The 19,469-nt window shown below is 45.8% G+C and overlaps 1 protein-coding gene across 5 annotated transcripts in view; it reads left to right on the top strand.

Moving 5' to 3' along the window:
• The window catches only part of LOC144945069 (tyrosine-protein phosphatase non-receptor type 11-like), an 83,906-nt gene extending 65,987 nt beyond the window's left edge, over positions 1 to 17,919 (top strand). For all 5 annotated transcript variants that reach the window (XM_078873290.1, XM_078873288.1, XM_078873287.1 and 2 more), the window contains exon 16: positions 1,607 to 17,919. The gene's annotated coding sequence lies outside the window, so the exon portion shown is untranslated. The remainder of the gene's footprint in view (positions 1 to 1,606) is intronic.
• The last annotated feature ends 1,550 nt before the right edge of the window (positions 17,920 to 19,469 follow it).

Here is a 19,469-nt window from a genome sequence, read left to right as displayed (position 1 = left end):
TCAGAGTCGACATCGCAAACAAGATGACAGACTCGTGGGCATTGGTTGGATCACTTCCGCTACCTGAGAATTCTCTTTCTGGTGAAGCTTATAGTTTCGGTGACCTATTCATTTGACGCTCTCATCTCATCAGAAGTGGCCAGGTGGTACAAGGGACTGATATTTACGTGGAACTATGCTGCCTACTTGTTCCGCCAGCAATAATTGTATCTTGTTTGGCAGTTATAATCAATGATCATATGTATGCTAATGCTACACAGTTTGTTAAATACCATCTGTGCATGCGATGCCAGCTACTAATCAGCGACTCACCATCGTCCAAAAGAATTCTGCAGTTTACATATTCTTCTGGTGCAGTGGAAACACGCATCAAACCGAAACTGATGGCAAACCCAAGGTTTTTTTGGGGGGTTGAAGATCATGGCATACGCACGTTGTGTCTACAGCGCAACCTTTCCACATTCAGAACGTGTACCAACAACTTTGCGTTGCCATTTGTGATGATCACCAAAATGTTATTCAAAGTGTTTCGGTTGTCTCAATCGTTTTGGTAACATGAAGATCCAGGACGGTCACGGCTATGGGCTGCTTCTCTGTAGCTGCCCCCACAGTCTGGAACGCAATCCCCTCTGCACATTAGCAGCATCCACCTCCATCGTCTCCTTCAAGAGACACTTAAAAAACTCACCTCTACAACCTGACTTTCGAGTGACTCTGAGCTTGGCTTCGCACCTCTGAGTTGCGGCCATTCCGTCCGCAAATTTGCGCGCGTTACAAATTGCATTATTATTATTAGGAAAGTCACCTATTTACATATTGTTTTCTTTTTAAGGCCACACAATGTTACGTGGTAAATGTACACGTGGGCAGCATAGGGCAGTCCTGCAACATCCATTGTTGTATTGTACTTCTATGCTGTCATGTTTATGCTCTCCCGTCTTCACCATACCACACTGAAACCACCCAGGAAATATGGTTAGATAACCCACACCGCATGGGGGAGGCCCTCATCCATTAGTGGAACGACAAAAGGGTGATGTGAAGGGTGCTATTGGAGGATCCTATTACCCAAATATTGTCAAATATGATTTGGCAACAGGAATGAAAACTTCCAATCGGGTCGCAGACAGAGGTCACGTAACTGCCAAACGTTGTGTATTCTACAGACCACTTATACCTTTGTGAAATATACTGTTTAAAACAAAAACGACATTTTCATTGGCTAAACAGAACTCTGTGATCCTTTGTCATGGTAATACAAAGTTGTCTGCGGTCATTACTATCAATGATTGCCCTCGCATTGAACCTAAAGACAAACCAGGGCAGGCTTACCATTTTTAAGGGTCATATATGAAGTTTTCCAAAACTCAAAAGATAAAAACGATGGAAATCTGTCATTCTCAGAGTTGTAGTAGAAACACATCAAGATTATTTGTTGTGCGGACTTTTACACATATCTGATCAAAATATAGAAACATATATAAATAATGCTGGCATATAAAGAAATTGGTGGCTTTTTCCTGTTCCAGCTAATTTTAAGATTGTGGTTCGTCGTTAACTAAACACGCATCATTTGTGTTTTTTGCGTGCGCGTGTGTTTCTAAAGATGGGTGCCGGTTCAAGGAGGAGAGAAAACATTTTTTCTTTGTAAAGGAACAGTTTTTATTCTGACATGAGCCGATAAGCGCGTGTGCCCGCAGAAGCGAGATTGACTCTCATCGCATGGCACAGCACAGACTGATGGTAGGAAACTTCTGCTTTTTTTGTGCGGGGGGGGGGGGCGTGGTTTTGCTATTTTCGACTGAATCACAGAAGAAAAAAAAGCACGGGGAAAATAAAAATATGGAAGCCGTCGCAAAAAAATATCACGAAAAAAAAGTTGGGATATTTTTTTTCTGAAGTGCCTCCCCCTCCCTTGTCCGCCGTGGTCTACAGATTCCACCGTGAACAAAACCAACCTCTCCCTCCGGCTCCCGTGTTGTTTCTGTCGTTAATTTACACGCGAGACGTTCCTCCATGTGTCACACGGATGAGTCGACACTGCGGCAGTACACGGAAACGTTACTTTATTAATAGCGCGTTACTATTTTAGCAGTCACTATATATATACACAAAAATAATGGGTGTTTTAATGCGAAAAAAAACTTCCATCCACCCACTCGTCCACGCGGATCGTTGACAACGCTATTTGCAAACAGATTTATGGGAGGACAGGAAAACATAAAAGTGTTTTTACATATATATAGAAAACAAAAAAAGAACAAGAAAATATACATTTATCCGCTTAAATGTGTTTGCACAATGTGTGGTGTTCGGGTAATTTGGGTTGTATAATTGACACGATGCTTGATTATTATATTATTTTATATTGCTATGTAATGGTCTGCTTCATATTCCAGCACGAGGCAGCAAAAAAAAACATTGCACATCTTCAAGTTGACTAAAGGTATATCATTTTATGAATGCGCTACTTAAAAACATGTGTGTGGACATGAACGCTTTCAAGGAGTTCGCATTGTTTTATTCAAATTTTTTGTTGTCCTAGAGGCCTTGGCCTAATTTCGAATCTCGCATTTAAGTCGTAAAAATATCGTCGGTTTTTTTTAAAGTTTATTTTAGTTTTAGTTTGTTCGTTTTCTTTTTGCTTCAAACAAGTGCTTGCGTGTATAAAAAGCACCTGCCTAGTTCGGAGCAAATGCGTCATCGTCCGTCTTCAGACAGTGTTAGAAACTCGACTTTCCGTAGCCATCGAGAAAGGTTCCAGCTTTTAAAATTTATTTTTATAACTATTCTCATTGGTTACAAATGTTTTGTGTTTATTGGACTTGGGCGCGGTGGGGGGTTGGGGATATGCGACGAAGGGAGTGTCTGTTCTGGACCCGTCGTCCTGCTGGGCAGGCAGCAGGTTGATGGGTCAGATGCGGAGCAGTGAGGAACAGCAGGTGGTGACGTGGCAAGTGTGAGACTTAGTAGACACCCGTTGGAGGGACTAGATCCATTGGTCAATGGTCAGTGCAGAAGGGTAAAATGTTAAGCTTGGACGTAAGCAACAGGGGAAGGGAATCTGAAATGCGGACGCTCAAGCGGAGATAGTTGCTGACGGAGAGGTCAGTCGCAGAGGAGTGACCGCCCTCCCATTGAGTGGAGTTTTGATACCTTGACCATTAAAATGTAATGATGCGAGCACACTGCCCTGTGGTTTACGCTGAGATGTGGCCACCACTTCCGTCCGGTGTGGTGGGCTGATTTCCAGGACTGCTGGAGGACCTTCTGGAAAATTGAAAACAATATCTACGTACCAATGTTTTGTAAACTTAAAGCTGAAACCTTCCTCGATGCGACGCTAAGTACAGTACAGTTTAATAGGACGGCTTTTGGTAATATATATTTTCTATTGTAGGATATCCCTTGTGTTTATTTTATTCAGACTGTTATACTACTATTATGATATTGCTCTTATTGTTATTACAATTGTTAAGCACTAAAAAAAGACCGAAAGCAGCATACATGTCCAGAGGTGTTATTAGTATTTGAACTGAAATACTCAATGTTCCAGTGTTGAGATAACAAGCTATGCGATACATTTCAAGTTAGAATTGAAAGTAGTTTTTTCTGCCACCATGCCTAACATTTCATCCCTTTGGACGTTAAGCGTCTTCCCCGCCCCCACCCCGTACAGCTCTCCGATTGTATCTTCGGTTTGTACCTCGTGTCGTTGGGCACGACGTCCGACGTTTCGTTCCGCGTGCCGTGAGATACGGTCCTTGAATTAAGCAGCAAATTTTGTTTTCGTCATACTGCATTGCCAAGTGAGCACACAAGCATAGAAGAACAAAAACAGAACACGTTCGTTCGTCAGTAACGCTGCCCTCAACGGAAAAAGATAAATGTAATAACTTGTAGGGCAATGGCCCTTCATAGCAGAAGAAGCTCCCTTGCACGTGGAGCAAAACTTCGAACGTCGCGCCAGACAACACTCGGCGCTAAAAACCCGAACACCCATCGGAGATGTGGACGAAAATCCACGGCGGGCAGGTACACACCGCTAATGCGGGAGCCTCGGGTGTTTCACAGCCAATCGGCACTAACTAGGAGCTGTTTGGAAACACGTGGCCCATTGGTCGTTAGGTGGCTTGGATTTCGTAGCATGTACCGCTTTTAATTAACGATCTCGACACCTCTGTCATCACCGGTGGGTATGGCTACGATTGGCACGGAGGTCACAGAAATCGTGAGTTTGAATGAAGTCCCGGAACGATTATAAATGGCCATAGGAAAACACATTGCAATCAGGCGCTTCCTTTATTTCCTTTCGAGACTGCCGTACGTTACGCGCTGAAAATATTTTCTGTACGGAGGACTTACGGCATTCATCGCAGGTCGGCCAACAGCGTTTGCAGTGGCGGCTTGGTGGGTGGTGCTGGTGCCACGGTGATAAATAACTACTCTATTTGATTACCTGCAGCGTTGATCAGCTTTGTTTTCTCCCGCACCTCCGCCGTTTAATTCGACTCTAAGTTACCGTGCCAAAATCGTAGCCGCCGCCGCTCTCGGGTGTCCACAATGCCAACACGCGAGGGCAGGTTTTTTTTGGTTGTTGCGGCATTGCCAAAATCGTACACCCGGAGAGAATGCCACGACCAAACTGGCTGGCTCCTGGTTACTTGAACGAACCTCGCAAGGGAATTCCAGCAGGCGCTCTTATGGAGAAACGTACGTTCTTTAGTCCGTTTCAGACTCAGAAATGTCTGGATGGCGAATACACTTTTGGTGTGTGCCTGGCCCACGAGTTGCCAAAACCTCTTGTTGGCTCTTGGTAATGAATGGTACCCCCACCCCCCCCTCCCCCACATCCTGATTGAAGGGAAGTTCTGGAGATGCGTTTTGCATTGGACAGAAAAGGGCATTTGAGAAGTTTATTGAACCCCTGATTGTAAACTGATTTTATTTTGGTAATTTACCCGTTTGCATTTTTCTAGGGTGTGGTGAAGATAGGGCAGTGGCTGTTTTGCAAAAAAAAATGGAGGTAAAAAGACAAGAGGCCAGTTTATAAAAAAAAATGTTGAACATAAATGTAAGTTTTCACTGACAACACGCAGAATGTCTGACCTTGCCAATGTGTGCAATGCAGGTAGCAAGAGTGAGCACGCACGCACGCACCCACGCTCGCGTGTCCTCTTAACAGCCCGAAGCCGGCACGGCGAAACATTTTACCAAAATCCCATGGTGAATATTGTAGGCTTTACACGTAACGACCGCTGTAGCCTCAACCATACCCCACCCCCACTTTTCTCCGCCCACCCACCCCGATGGTGGTGGTGCCACTGTTGGTGATAATTAACGTCGCCTAAACCCGTCTCGTCGGTCACAGTAGTCGCGTTCAGTTTTAAATACAGGGCGATTCATTTGTAGATACCCTACTGGTTTGTAATTGACCGTCTCGCCTGCTTCTCAACACGTTGACCGCATATCGTGAAAGCGACAACTCCGTATCGTAATAGCGGGAGAGCATTGACAGATTGGTGCGAGGAATGTGTACATGCTTTGAAAAAATGCGGTTGTTTTCTCCGTAATTATTGTTTTAACGGGGGTAATCTGCTGATGGATCGCCCACAAGTCTGCCAGGAAAGCCTCCACCACCGAGTCTCTGCGAGAAATGATCACCGGCGCTCAGGTTTTGCTTGAGAGAAATGCGACGGCCGAATCATTTTTTTAAGAAAATTATTGTCTGCTAGTAGGCAGAGTGTAGAGTGCCCTAGCTGGAGAGGGCCCATTATTGTGAAGGGAATGAACCCTCAAGATGAGATTGAGAACAAAACTTTCAAACCTTGTAGGGCTGTAACCGCATCATAAAGTACTACACCGTGTTACTTTTCCAGTAGTTTGGCATTTCAAACACGTCGTCGTCATAATCGTGGCCCCCGTTGCTTAAAAGTCCACCAATGCAAGGTGGCCCCTGGTGGCTCATAGGTCAAGGCCACTGAGCTGGCACCCCTGAACTTATGAATTTGAATCCAGGTGGGGTTGCCTGCGACTAAAACTGGGTTCTCAAGTGCGGCGAGTTGGTGGTCTCAGCCCGGTCACCAATAATGACACGCAACTTGCACATCGCGTTAAATGTGATTCTGCGCTTAATTGTGCCACAGCTCGCCTCGGAGAATTAAAAACGCCAGTTTGACCGGCACGTAACGAACATTACTCTCGGTGGCCAGAACGCGTGGGTAGCTCTGTGACATCCGCTTCTGGGGGCGGTTCTCTGATGGCGTTTCACTTCTTTGTCGGATATCCGAATGGCAACCGTGCCGCTAATGAAGGCACTCTGCGGCTGCAGAGCGTAACGCGTGCGCGTGGCCGGCGATGTTGGTCGCGGGATGACAGGTGGAACGTTTCACGCTCGGTGAGCTGGCACATCCCATCCTCCGTGCCGCTCCGTGCGGCTCACTTTTAGGTTGTCTCAGCGCAGCGTTTCTCAACTCCAGTCCTCTCAACAATACGCACACCCCACCACGCCTCTGCCTCTTCGCAATTACCAAATTTATTTCAATTCATATGCAAAGTAAGCCATTGCACGCTGAACGCTCCTGATGGTTGGTGATGGCCGAAAGCTGTTACTGCAGGAGTTGGGGGTTGGTGGCGGTGGTTGTGGGCACGTTGATGGTGATTTTGAGAAACTCCGCTTTGGCGAATGTCAGGTCACCTTGGTGATGAATGTGCACAGATCATGTGCGTTGACCGCATTTCACTTGCGAGTAGTTCGTGGGTGATGTTTGTTTCCACTTTACGTCCAAGGAAATCAAAATCTCCTTTTAAAAAGATTATAACAGATGCGTCTTGCGAGTGAGAAATATCGAATACAACCCCCCCTGTGTGTTGGTGTAACATCGCCGTAATCCCCTCCTAAACTCTGCTCGTGATTTAAACTTCATTGTGACGACGGTGTCAGTAACAGCAACATTGTGGACGTGCAAAAGAGGCGGTTGAAATGTTTTAAGAACAAAGCGTTTTTGAAGAGCAATTATATTATCAGCCTAATAAGACAGAAGCCACAGTAGTGCGATTGTGGCCATGCAACACAAACTGTGGACCCATACTGCAAAACACTGCAGTCCCTGTGCTCCTTCAATGGAAAAGGAGGAACAGCAAAATCTGCTGAAGCCCTCTCGTCGTGGCCAACAGCAGACCTCGATATTGGTATTCGGCTCCTCGACGTATTGCCCCCATGTATGTTGAACTTCGTTCGCACCGTACGTAGCTAACCGTGGTAATCGTAGGTGCTGGGGAAGGGGGACAACAAGCTTCAACTCAAAAAGCAGTTCTAAAGGCAATTTGGAGTCTTTAATCTCGAGTGAGTTTTCAAGCCATCGTAGCGCGAGAAGAGAATTAACAGCAGATGCCAGTTCAAATTTTACATTGTGATTCGGATTGCATAGTCACAAGGTGGTCTCCGCTCTTGAACCCCCCCCCCCCCCCATCACTGACGGTGGAGAACATCTGCACCCGGGGGCGACCCCATGGGATGAACCCATGGGACGACTACGGTGATGACTCCACCACAGACGGCTCGGTGTCCCCGGGAGGGACCTCCGTGGCCGCCCGGGGGGGGCACCAGACCAGACCGTATTTGATATTCGTGCCATATTTCAAGGGGGCAATTTTTCCACCCAGGCTCTCGTCAACCAATTAATGCCGTCGGAGACTGCTTAGACCAAATGAAGGTGGAAAACTTGGCTTATTTATTTATCATGCGATTGGATAGGAGCGGGGGGGTTGTGTCGTCATGGCGACCGTGCTGATGCCACCCACCCAACTCGACGACTCCGGGTGAGGACGTGGCCAAACCCACGAGCAGCTGCTCCGAATTGGAACATGCGGCTGGGTTACTTCAGCGTTGGCTCAGCACTGCTGCTGTTTCAGCGATGATTGGTATAACCCCCCCTCCCCCCAGCCTTCCCGAGTCACCCGGCCACCCCGAGCTTGACCCCCAACTCGAATGAATCGATCATTTAACTAAGCTATTGAAGCTGTTTTTGAAGCTATTTTTAAATTTGAAGCTTTCGTGACTGCAAAGATTCAAACTCTTAGGTTTTTTTTCCGGTAAAGTCACGTAGGTAAAAATTAAAATTAATAAAAATAATAATAGAAATGAAATAAAATAATTATTTGATTAATAATAATTTCTATTATTACTTTTATTAATTTTGATAAGGTTAAATCATTATTTTATTTATTTCTATTATTACTTTTATTAATTATATTTTTTACCTACGTGACTTTACCGAAAAAAAAAACCTAAGAGTATTTTTATTTTAGCAGGTAAGGCCCATTGAGCTACCTAGCTCTTTTTCAGAAGCGACCTTGACCACAAATGATAGCTGAACGAGAAGTGGCTTATCATCGTGTGGGCATTCATAGCAGGAGCCAAATATGAAAGCGTGAAGTTGATTCTAAATGTGGAAGGAAAAATCTTAGGACCCGGAGAAAAATCAACGCAACCGCAAACTCCAAACATACAGCAAGGTGTCTGGGTTAGAATCGAACCCACGACCTCCTGTATACCAGGCAAGGTAGTTAACATCTCGCTACCGTGGCGCTAAAACAAGTGAATTCGTTGGATTTGGGGTGGAGCGGTGACGAAGTGGATCGTGGCACTGCGCGGTGAATCCGGCACCCCGAGTTCGGATTTCCCCAGCCGTGGCAAACATCGGTAAAGAGCGATATCTAAAAACGATCCTAGGTCCCACCTCCCTGCCCCCCTTCCTTCACCAACTCGCACTGAGCAGCGCGGTGAAGTATGGTCGCACAACCCCCACGACCGACCACGGCTTGGGGAGGCCATCATCTAGCAGTGGTACGACGAGAGGGCCAGATATAATTATTTTCATTAAATTGGATTTAAATACATTCGAACATTCAAAATCGTCTTCTCAAAACGTTTTGACCGACTCTTGAATTGTCGAATCTTGTTTTATTTTCCATGCCTTCAATTTGATCTTCATCAGCAAAGCAAGCGTCACCTTCCCGTGTGCGGTTTTGTTTATCGAACGCTGTGCGTGCCTGCAATACAGCAGACAACTGTGTTTGCGTGCACAAAGGCTAGTGTTAGGGCTCTCACAATTAATCCCGTTTGTCGCTCGAATCGTTTCCCGATTCACGTGACTTTTGTTTCCGATCGATCGACGGAACTTGCAGCTTGCTCGTCCCCACAAATCGCGGGCGACGAGTTCCAACAACCCAGCCGTTGTGACGAGCGATGCATTTTTAAACCCGGCTCGGCCCCCTTTATCCACCCTTGCCTCATTCCTGTCTCCCGTGTCTCCGCCGTCACAAACCTTGCGCCGTGTGCGGTTGGATAACACGGTCATCGTAAGACGGTGCAGTTCTGCAACAGATGTGTAGGAGCCACATTGCTCTCTCCATCGGCTGGATTATAAATGTGCGTTCGTTGATCTGTGGCGTAGGTCTCAAACTTGTTTGTGATGGCGCTAATAGATAAGAAATAGTAGAAGTAATCTGCCACTTAATTGTAGGATATGTCATCGCAGTGGCTGTGATAGTTGTTGTTGATATAGAGACACGCGCACAATGACAAGGTTATTGTGTGTGTGTGTGTGTATAATACACACACACACAATTCCACGTGGCCACAAACACAATTGCATTTACATCGTCGAAAAGTGATTGAAGCCTCGGGGGTGACTGGCGCTAATGAATGTTGGGTATTTTTTTTAATGCTTTGTCACTTTAATGAGCGCGTGGGGGGCGGGTTGTGGAGCTTTCGCTCGCGCTGAGAGAGATGCCTAAATCGGGGGAGGTGTCTCCACCGTACCGGGACGCGTCTAGGTCTGTGTGGGTGTAAAAAAGAAAAGTTTTCCCATCTGTGTTTTTAAATGCCATCTTTGACTTGAAATGAATTTTGACAACAACAAAAACAATCGTTTACAGACCACTCTTTGCACGCCGATTGGAGGGTCATTTGAAGTAGTGCGATCTCATGCTAAATTACAAAACAAAACATTTATATTGCGCGTGTAAACATTTTTTTTAAAACGATGTATTCAAGATTGCGGTTTAATACGTATGACTGTGCGGTGCGCAAAAGCTGGAATCGATTACGGGGGGCTCCGTTCCAGCGTTGGTGAATGAAGTGCTCTTTTATTTATTCGTCCTGTCAATAAACAACTGCACTATTAATATGTTTCAGGGACCGCCCCCCTTCCACTGGTAAGTGGTTGGAGAAGCCCAGGCTTGAGAGCATATGGTCGTGTGTTGTGTTCGTCTACTGATGAAAACCGATCGATTACCCACCCAGCTATTGTTGCTTGCACACCGCAGCGTAGTGTTGTTACAGACCGCGTTGGGTGGATGAGGGTGCATGACACACATTGGTAGTTTACTCGTGTGATCTGACCCAACACAAAACAAATCAATGATGAATTCTACCCTTATTTTGCTTTCTGTTCTGGAACAAACAAAAAACCTAACCTTCATGGTTGTGGCGGTGTTTTTAAAATCATGATAGTAATGCTCATGAAGGTTTTTGGTGAAAGTTAATCATTCTCAGCCTGCTATTGTTCTGTTAATATTTTACTAAACTATTTGAAAATGACAAATCGGTTCTGATAGAACAACGCCGAGGTCGTGTAAGGCATTTTTACGACCCCGTGCTTCGAAACCTCCTCATCCTGATTCGATTCACGAATGCATTTTTTGTTTTACATCGCGGTGGATGGCAGCGCCTCTAGTGGCGTGAACCCGTTACCTGGAGCATTCTTAACACGAATCGGCAACAACAAAAAAATAAATTCTTACACACGTGATTGGACATTTGTTATCGTGAGCTTAGGAATCCTAATGAACCGATACATTCGATATATTCGATGTATCGTGAACACCACTAGCGAACACCTTTCACCGACGCCGGAATCGATCCCCGCCTTCGATATTTGCATTAACACCACTTTTTTCTTTTGCTGAAATAACGAATCGACTGAAAAATAACGCTATACAGGACGGGTATAAACAAACAAAAAACTTTCAAAAAATCCTAAACTTGAAAAGAAAGATATTTTATAGCTTACACGTTCGTGGAAATAGAAGAGACTTGACGATTTCATGTAAAAAAAAAATCATTGTTGGGCGATGTTTAAAAAAAAAATCTTAAGAGAGTTTAGCATGACGATCGTTCTATATGCCTGGGCTGTAACTATTGATCCTGTCTGTCTACCCTTTTCCGCATTCTCACCGCCCCCCTACCCCCCTTGCAATCCCCACACCCCCCAGTGTCCCTCGGTCCCCCATAATCCACCTCAAAGCCCACCATGATATAAACTTGACTTTATGAATTAACTTTGAATTTTAAAAAAAAATGTACTTTGTAGATGTCGTAGCAGTATATCGTAAGCTCTAGATTAATTATATTACTTATTACAGGTTATATATTGTAATCTAAAACATACAGAGAAATGTTACTACGGTAATCGCAAGCTCTTGATTTGTGGCGTGACAACGAAACGGGGGAGAGAGAAAGAGAAACTGCCATTGATTTTGTCTTTCCCCCAACATGTTTGATTATCAGACACGCGAGTTGGATGTTACTGCTGTTCGCCGTTGTTGATTTTCTTTTGTACTTGGTGTTTGTACACGCGCGCACGCACGTGCACGGTAGTGTTATTTTTTGTTCAACGGAAACCTACGTTGAACGACAGATTGTCACTGCTGTAGCCAACAGACTGGCGGCAGCAGTGTTTGCACGAGAGACGCGGTTGACAGATCGTTAACAATTGCCCAATTGAACACACCACCGATGAGAAACCAATTTGGTTTTAACTGCCACGGTGATGATTATTTCTAGGCTGGCCCCTCCCCACTACTTTGTTCGCACGAGGTCACCGGAAGGAATCTCGGAATTAGTTCTATAGCATCCTCTTCCGTGGTGGGCCGTTCTGCAAAAAAAAAAACGGTGATTGCACCGCTCTGGGAGAGATCCGGAGTCTTCGTCTTGTGATGTTGGAATACATTTGGGAGATTTTCTTTTTTACCGATTGAAGCTAAACCAATTGAGAAAACGCACGTAAATGTATGTAGCGCAATCTTGTGCGGAACAAAAAGGCAAGTCCTTTGGGCGTGCCCCATGGCCTCACCGTTCCCGTCACATTGCCCGCAGTGACGGCATAATATTTGGGGGGGCGAAGTGTAATTAAATCGGCACGTTCAAACTAAAACTATAATATTCTTGGTTCTTTCGGTAAAGTCACGTAGAAGGGAAATAATAATGACTTTACCGAAAGAACCAAGAATATGAATCCCTGCAGTCACGAAAGCTTTAAATTAAAACTATAATTTAAATTTTACCAGGTAAGGCCCCACTGAGCTATGTAGCTCTTTTTCCGAAGCGACCTGGCCATCACATGGTAGCTCAACGAAGTGGCTTGTCATCATGTGGAAATTTATAGCAGCCAAATACTCTAAAACGCGTGATGTTCATTCAAAATGTGGAGGGAGGAAGCGGAGGACCCGGAGACAAATCCACGCGACCACGGGGAGAACATGCAGACTCCCAAGTAGACGTGCATCAGGGTCAGGATCGAACCCACGATCTGTTTCCCAGGCGACAACCGTCAGGGGGGTGGCACGTACGTCCCTAAAAGAAACGGCACTTAATGGAGCTTTCCTTTAGTTAATGACACATGTATGTTGAAATTATTTCGCACCGTACGTATCAAACCGCACTAATTGGAAGTGCCGGGAAAGTGCAACAAACGAAAAACAAAAATCGGTGCAAAAGAAATGAGTGCACAACCGAATAAACTTGGTCAAATCCATTACCCACATTTCTGTCACAAGTAGTTATGACATTTAAATACCGGAATCGCCGCATCACGACACGGTGCAAGATGGTGACCGCATCGAGCGGCGTGTCGTACAGCAGTGGATTGACAAAGGGCTTGACCACGTGTATGTGTGTGTGTTCCAGTTAATCAGTGGTCTCCAGTTCCGGCACCATTAATTCCCACTGGAACATACTTTGGGCTTCTAAAAATATATTGGTGAGAACACATGTTGACAACCGAGTGTGAATTGCGTTATATTATCTCAGTGTTTCTTGTTTTTGTTGTGACCAAGCTGGGTTGTGGTAATGAGTAAAAGTCTCCCGAGTGTAAATACACCATGTGACAGCTACTTTGTTTGGTGAATTCTGTCCAATTTAAAATCTAACGGAAGGAAAGCTCACAACCTTATCCTAGAATTATGACTTATTTGTTGTCATTGAATGGAATAACCCATTGATATTTCACTATAAAGTGTTAATCTAAGACTAATAACACCATTTTTGTTCCTCGGTAGTAAGTATTATTTCCTAATTGCTTATGCCTAAAAAATATATAAAATGGCTATTATTCCCCACAAACTTTGCTTTTGTGACCAGGACAGTGATATTTTGAAATGTACCTATTTTTAATGAGAAAACAGGCAAATTTGTGTATTTTCGTTCACATAAAGTCAGAAAAAAAACCATATGAATCAAAATGTCTATGTATTTATACTAAAGTAATAGAAAAATTACTACAAAAGATTTAGAAGTGAGTCGTTTTTCGAGATTTACGCTTATACTGTAAATCACTTTCACGAATCGGCCCCCAAATGTAGTCTCCCATCATGTTCTCGTTATACTGTCCTTGGTAGCGGCGTTCAAAGTCCAGTATATCCTGGTGGAAGCGCTCGCCTTGCTCCTCCGAGTGAGCTCCCATGTTCTTCTTGAATTGATCAAGATGAGCATCAAGGATATGGACTTTTAGGGACATCCTACAGCCCATTGTGCCGTGGTTCTTCACCAGTCTCAACCAGTTCCACATAGTTTTCGACCTTGTGATTGCCCAGGAAGCCACGAACTACTGCGACATAGCTGTTCCAAGCCGCTTTCTCCTTACTCGTGAGCTTCTTGGGGAATTAATTGCACTCCAGGATCTTCTTTATCTGTGGTCCAATGAAAACACCGGCTTTGACCTTTGCCTCAGACCGCTTAGGGAAGATATAAAGCTCTTTTTCACAGATGTCCTGTCACTCCTGTGCAATCCCCCACATCATCTTCCACTCACTCTGGGACCCCCATCCCCTGCTTGCTTTCCCACACCCTCTCTGCGCCATCACCCCACCCTGCCCCCAGCCCCCGGATTCCACGTGCACCCTTACTTGCACCTACACCTCGACGACGCCACCATCAACAAAGCGTCCTCTTCCCCCAGTCCTCCACAGTCGCTATTTGATTTTCATGGGGTTCAATTGATCGCTAAATTTGCCAGCCCGCAAAAGGATCCCTCCCTTTGCCGTGTTTTAAATCGTGAATCTCCCGCATGAATGTACACTGCAGCCCCCTTTTATCAATCCACTGCTGGATGAAGGCTTTCCCCGCATTGTGTCGGTCGTGGTGGGGGGGGGGGTGGGGGTTACCTGACCGTACTTCACCTCGCTGGTCAGTGCGGGGTTGGACGGAAGGGGTCCGATGCCCAGGAACCGGTGCGGATCTGACTCGGCCACGGACTTTATCGGCGGCTGGGAATCTTGACTCGATAGAGCAGCACGATAGCCACCACTGCTCTGCACCCACTGCATACAGTTAATTAGGGCGTGATTCTATATATTTTTTTTATACGCCTGTGATGATAAAAAGAAAACAAAACACGGAGCGGATTTCACCGCTGTTCCCCGGGCAGGATCCACGATGTATTGTCCGATGGCATTGGGCTACTGGTGATGGTGATGCGATGGTTTCCTGTGTCGTGATTATTCGCGCACGTTCACAGTGCAGCGCTGTGTGTGTGTATGCACGCGCCTTTAGTCACCCCGCGCTGCTGTTCCGGTTTGTGAAAGATACCACCGGTGTTGTGGAGACCCGAGAAAGTTGCATACAACATAATACTGTGAAATGTTCGGAATGTTCTGCACTCGCCTTCGTAGAGATCTCTGTTCAGGCCAGAATTCGCTGTGGGTATTTCAGAGCGATCATCAATGACAGTTTTTTTTACATGAACTATGTAAAAAAAACTTTTTCTTATTTTTACCAAACATGGACTAATCTGACCGCTGCTGTCCCTCGTGGGCCACTGTGATGGCGCCATCTAATCAGATGACAAACAAGAGGTCACGTGACTACCAGAGGTTGTTTGCTCTGTAAACGAATCTATTTTGTTCATGCATTGTTGATGGACATGTTATCTTCATTGGCTGGGCAGAACTGCGTTGCTCTGTCATAGTTGCTCATTCTAAATGTGTTGCCGCTGACAAACGATCAACAATTATCGTTTTTCCCAAGACATTCAAAGTAAAACTGCAATTCACGTCAAATTTGAGAGCCATTCTTTTTTACAGGCAATCATTAAATTAATTCACCGGCTGTCCAATTTATTTACTTAACTGTCATCCCCTGGCCACCACATCGGTCGAGGGAGTTCGAACATAAATCTTTCCGTGATCCACCAACCCTGACCACTATATAAACGCACGTGTCAAGCCGCACACGCACGCGACTTCCGCAACATTCTAGTGCGATGACGTTACCGCCTTAGCGTTGTGTTCGGTGACCCCCGGCCCGCAGAGCTGGAGATAACGCAGCAACAACAATAATACAATCCCGTCACTGCGTTTGTAATGGATCTCTATGAACACGTGAAAGGACCGTCGGTCAAAAGTCACGTCGAAATCGAGCGAGCTTTGTGAGATGTGTTCGTCCCTGCTTCTGTCACGGGCCAGGTGAATGACGCTGCTTGTCTCCGATCTACCCAAATGGTATTTCACGCAAACGCATTTCCTTCCGCGGTTGATGATCCTCATCTGTTGAGGGGGCGGGCGGAGGGAATGTGTGCAAGGCGAATACAGAATTGTCAAGTAACACTTACGAGGATTTACCAGCATCATGAGTCACAAGATCATCATGGGAGGAACATGCAATACCCACACGTGACGTTGTTGGCATGTTTACGCACGTGCACAGACGTGTTAGCTTTGAACTCCGGGTTTTTCATTTTATTTTCTATTCGGCAAACATTCAAGGGTCCATTCACGGGTTGGTGGAGAGACCACTGTCCACCAATATTTGGAATGAAAATCGGCGACATTTCCCGCTGTTAAGCTACAGAGGGGGGCGGTTTCCACGCACGTGAATCATGCCCCCGCTGATGGTTACAATTTTCGTGTCGGGTTTTTTACGGTTTGCGTTGTTTTTGCCATTATTAGGGCTCATCGGAGCAGTGTGGCCATGCTACCATCCCTGGCAGCTGCATACAAGTTCGGATTCGGTTGTACAGCATGGTCCCTGCAACTCTTAAGACGTGTATAAACGCTTGTTAATTGGCTGATAACACCCTAATATATAGAGAACCGCAGAGCTTGCGGGAGAGGGGGAGGGGGGGGAATTTGGTTCCGGTTCACTGCCTGGCTGTTTAATTCCCCACTCATCCATGGTTCCTCCCCGTGCCTCCGAATCGTTCTCTCTTTCCGAGAGCGAGCGAAATAAGTGTTCAGCGACGCGTTCAAATTCTTTAACGAGTATCCTTAATACTAATAATAGGTTGCCATTTCGGCTGTAACAGAGGACCTCATCCGTCTGTGTCCTTTGGTGACCCCCTTTTAAAACCATTCTGCTGGCCAAGAATCACTCTGCTGTGCATGTGTACACACACCAGCGTCCACGGGGCTTGTGGGTTTTCTTCCTTGATGCCCTTAGGCATGTGAAAACACGCTCGTGTTTGTGTTTTGTGGCCGCAAAGGCACACACGCACGGTACCCCATTGTGCAAATAAGGACCTTTTTTATTTTAATGGAATGTCTCCGCAGTATCTCGAGTTCCCTGCCATACCAAAGTGACCCAGTACGGCGATCGGGTTTGACTCTTGGGTGATTGAAGTTGATCAGGGTTCCCACATTTTATTTTGGGGTGCTTTTGACAATGACATCTTGTAACCCAGCAGCATTTGTTCGACAAGTCTTGACTGCTTTTGAGACCCGTAAATATCAAAACCGGTCCCCATTTGCTCACTTCGACACATGCTCCATGATAAATAATCTTGATTGGTCTGGAAGCCAGTAAGTAGGCTGATGGACTAACAATGTTGTTTGTGTTAAGACGCAGAATGGAGTTGTTTGGCCTACTTAGGCTGCGCCTGCCATGTGCGTGGAAAAGTTGTTTTTTTAATGCCCCGAGTTGGCCCACTTGTTTTAAAAGGCAGTGTCTGATGCGGATGAAGTTGACCTGAAATAGGGGGGTGGAGGTGGGAGGGTGGTCTGTGTTTGCCATCTGGTTCTGGCAACTCTGACCACCGGCGCGAGTTTATCCTTGGACAAAGCATGCAATATCGGTCAACCACTGAAATCATCCGGTCGCGCGGTAGCAGAAATATCTGCGTGAGAAAAAAAACCGTGCCAAAAACGTTTGCACTTTTGAAGACCAAACAATCCTGGCATGTTCCCATCGCTATTGTCCCCCTTTTCCTCCCGTGATATTGCACTGAGTTAAGACTCTTAGGTGTTGGCAAAAAAGTGGGAAGATTGGGACGTTATGAATAAGCGGCGCGAGTGCAACTGTGCGTCTGATTTCGTGCGATGTTTTTTTTGTTGGCGCGGTCAGAAAAGACGTTGGTGTGCGCGCGTGTACGGCTTGGACTTTAGTGGGGCTATTGTGGCCTCGTGCACCCGCGTACGTACGCGCAAGCGCAGTGTTCGAACGTGTGGAACCTTTTTGTAATGGAATGGCCCAATTTTTGCCATGAGTTTTCACAGTGTCCAAGTAGTTATTTTTTTTCCCCGGAAAGTCTGTAAGAGAAAAGTTTGTTCTTGTGAAAGGGCTGTGTTGAGCCCTAACGGAGGTATACCATGTACAAAGGTGTTGCATAAATAGCTAAATAAACTAATAACTTGTTGAGCGTACGGATTGTTTCTTTATCTGTGACTGATGCAATCCCTTGTCCTTATGATGGTGTCCACGGTCTTCATCTCACTGCCTTCGTAAGCACTTTTTTTCGTTATGGAACACAAGCCGAGCCAACTTGTCGTTGTCCTGAATTAACTTGATTCCTCCCAGATACCAGAGTTAGAAGACAACTCAAGTTGGTTGCCAAATAAAAAAAAGTGGCGTTTCCATGAATTTTCGAGTTACTCCAGGCTTGCAAGTGAGATGGGCAGGTCTTTCCTCAAAGTATGTCCAAGTGAGACTTTCTCAGAAATGCTTCCTCATCAAAGGTCACAAGAACAGGGTTGCTGGCAAAAAATGTTTTGAACTTGTGAATGTTAAATTAAATGTCGCCCATCACCTGCACCATCCCACGTATTCCTCTCTGACGGGGATATCAGACCAGGGCTGTGACACACGATCAACCCAGAAAATCAACGGGTTCAGTTTGAATTTGCGACCACCAACCTGAGTTTTAAAAATATATGCATATACACTGTAACTCGAGTTAAAAATTGCGTTATGTGCCCCATGAAAACGACACATCGGTTTTAAAACTGGGGCACCAGTCTCCACACTCGCCAGGGGAGGCCAAGCGTTGCTGACCTGGATCTCAATCTCGGGACAGCTGCTTGAGCCTAAAGCTTATTGTACAAGGTGGTCCCGATGACTTGTGGCCTCTGTACGACCAAGAAGGCCTCTGTACGACCTTCACGCCAACACCCGTCCCGTGGGGGACATCCGAATAGTGAACCCGATAAGCCAGATATCCAGGTACCAGATCATTAAGCTGGTGGAGACGCCCAAAAGGATCGAGTTGCATCTTCTTCCCATCACACTTTCTGGTGTCGAGAAGTCCTGTCTCAATTCGCCACTGCTGCCGACCACTCCTTAAAGAGAAAAAAAAAGTGGCACTGCCAACCACCCGACAAAGGGGATCCCGAGAGATGGCTCGGGTAAATCGCACCGAGCTGGCACCGATGAAATCGTGCGTTCGATTCCAGCCACTTGTAATTAAACTGGGTTCCCGAGTGTAGCAAATTCATGATCTCTGAATGGCCACCACTGTCCCCACGCAAATAAACCGTCACATTCAATGTGGATGAATCCCAACTCTAAATGTGGAACATTGGTACGACTGCCGTGTGACGAACATTACTAATCATGTACAGAGCAGGCGTGATGGTGCTACCCCCGACTGCGTAGACCAGAGGTCACTTGAAGTGATCTCGGAGGCAGCTCTGGGACATCCGATTCCGTTTGGCATTCTCTAACACGACTGGATGCACTGCTCTTTGGGAGATTTGAATGGAGGCGCGTGATGGGACGCTCAAGTGATCCCATCACGCTGGCCGTACTGTCTGCTGCAGCTCTGAACTAAGCTGAAGTTTGGCTATTGAACAGGTAGGTGCATCCACGGTGTGGATGAGAACCAGATCCACATTGGGTAGAAAGCATTGCAGTCGGGGGCTGCCTTTGGTCAAACGTATCGGCATATTTTTCATAATCAAAATCTTTATTTATACTG

Source organism: Lampetra fluviatilis, chromosome 36 (assembly GCF_964198595.1).
Source record: "Lampetra fluviatilis chromosome 36, kcLamFluv1.1, whole genome shotgun sequence".
In the NCBI taxonomy this organism is placed as follows: domain Eukaryota; kingdom Metazoa; phylum Chordata; class Hyperoartia; order Petromyzontiformes; family Petromyzontidae; genus Lampetra; species Lampetra fluviatilis.
Note: the sequence above shows the minus strand (reverse complement) of the source record. Positions and strands in the feature narration are given on the sequence as shown.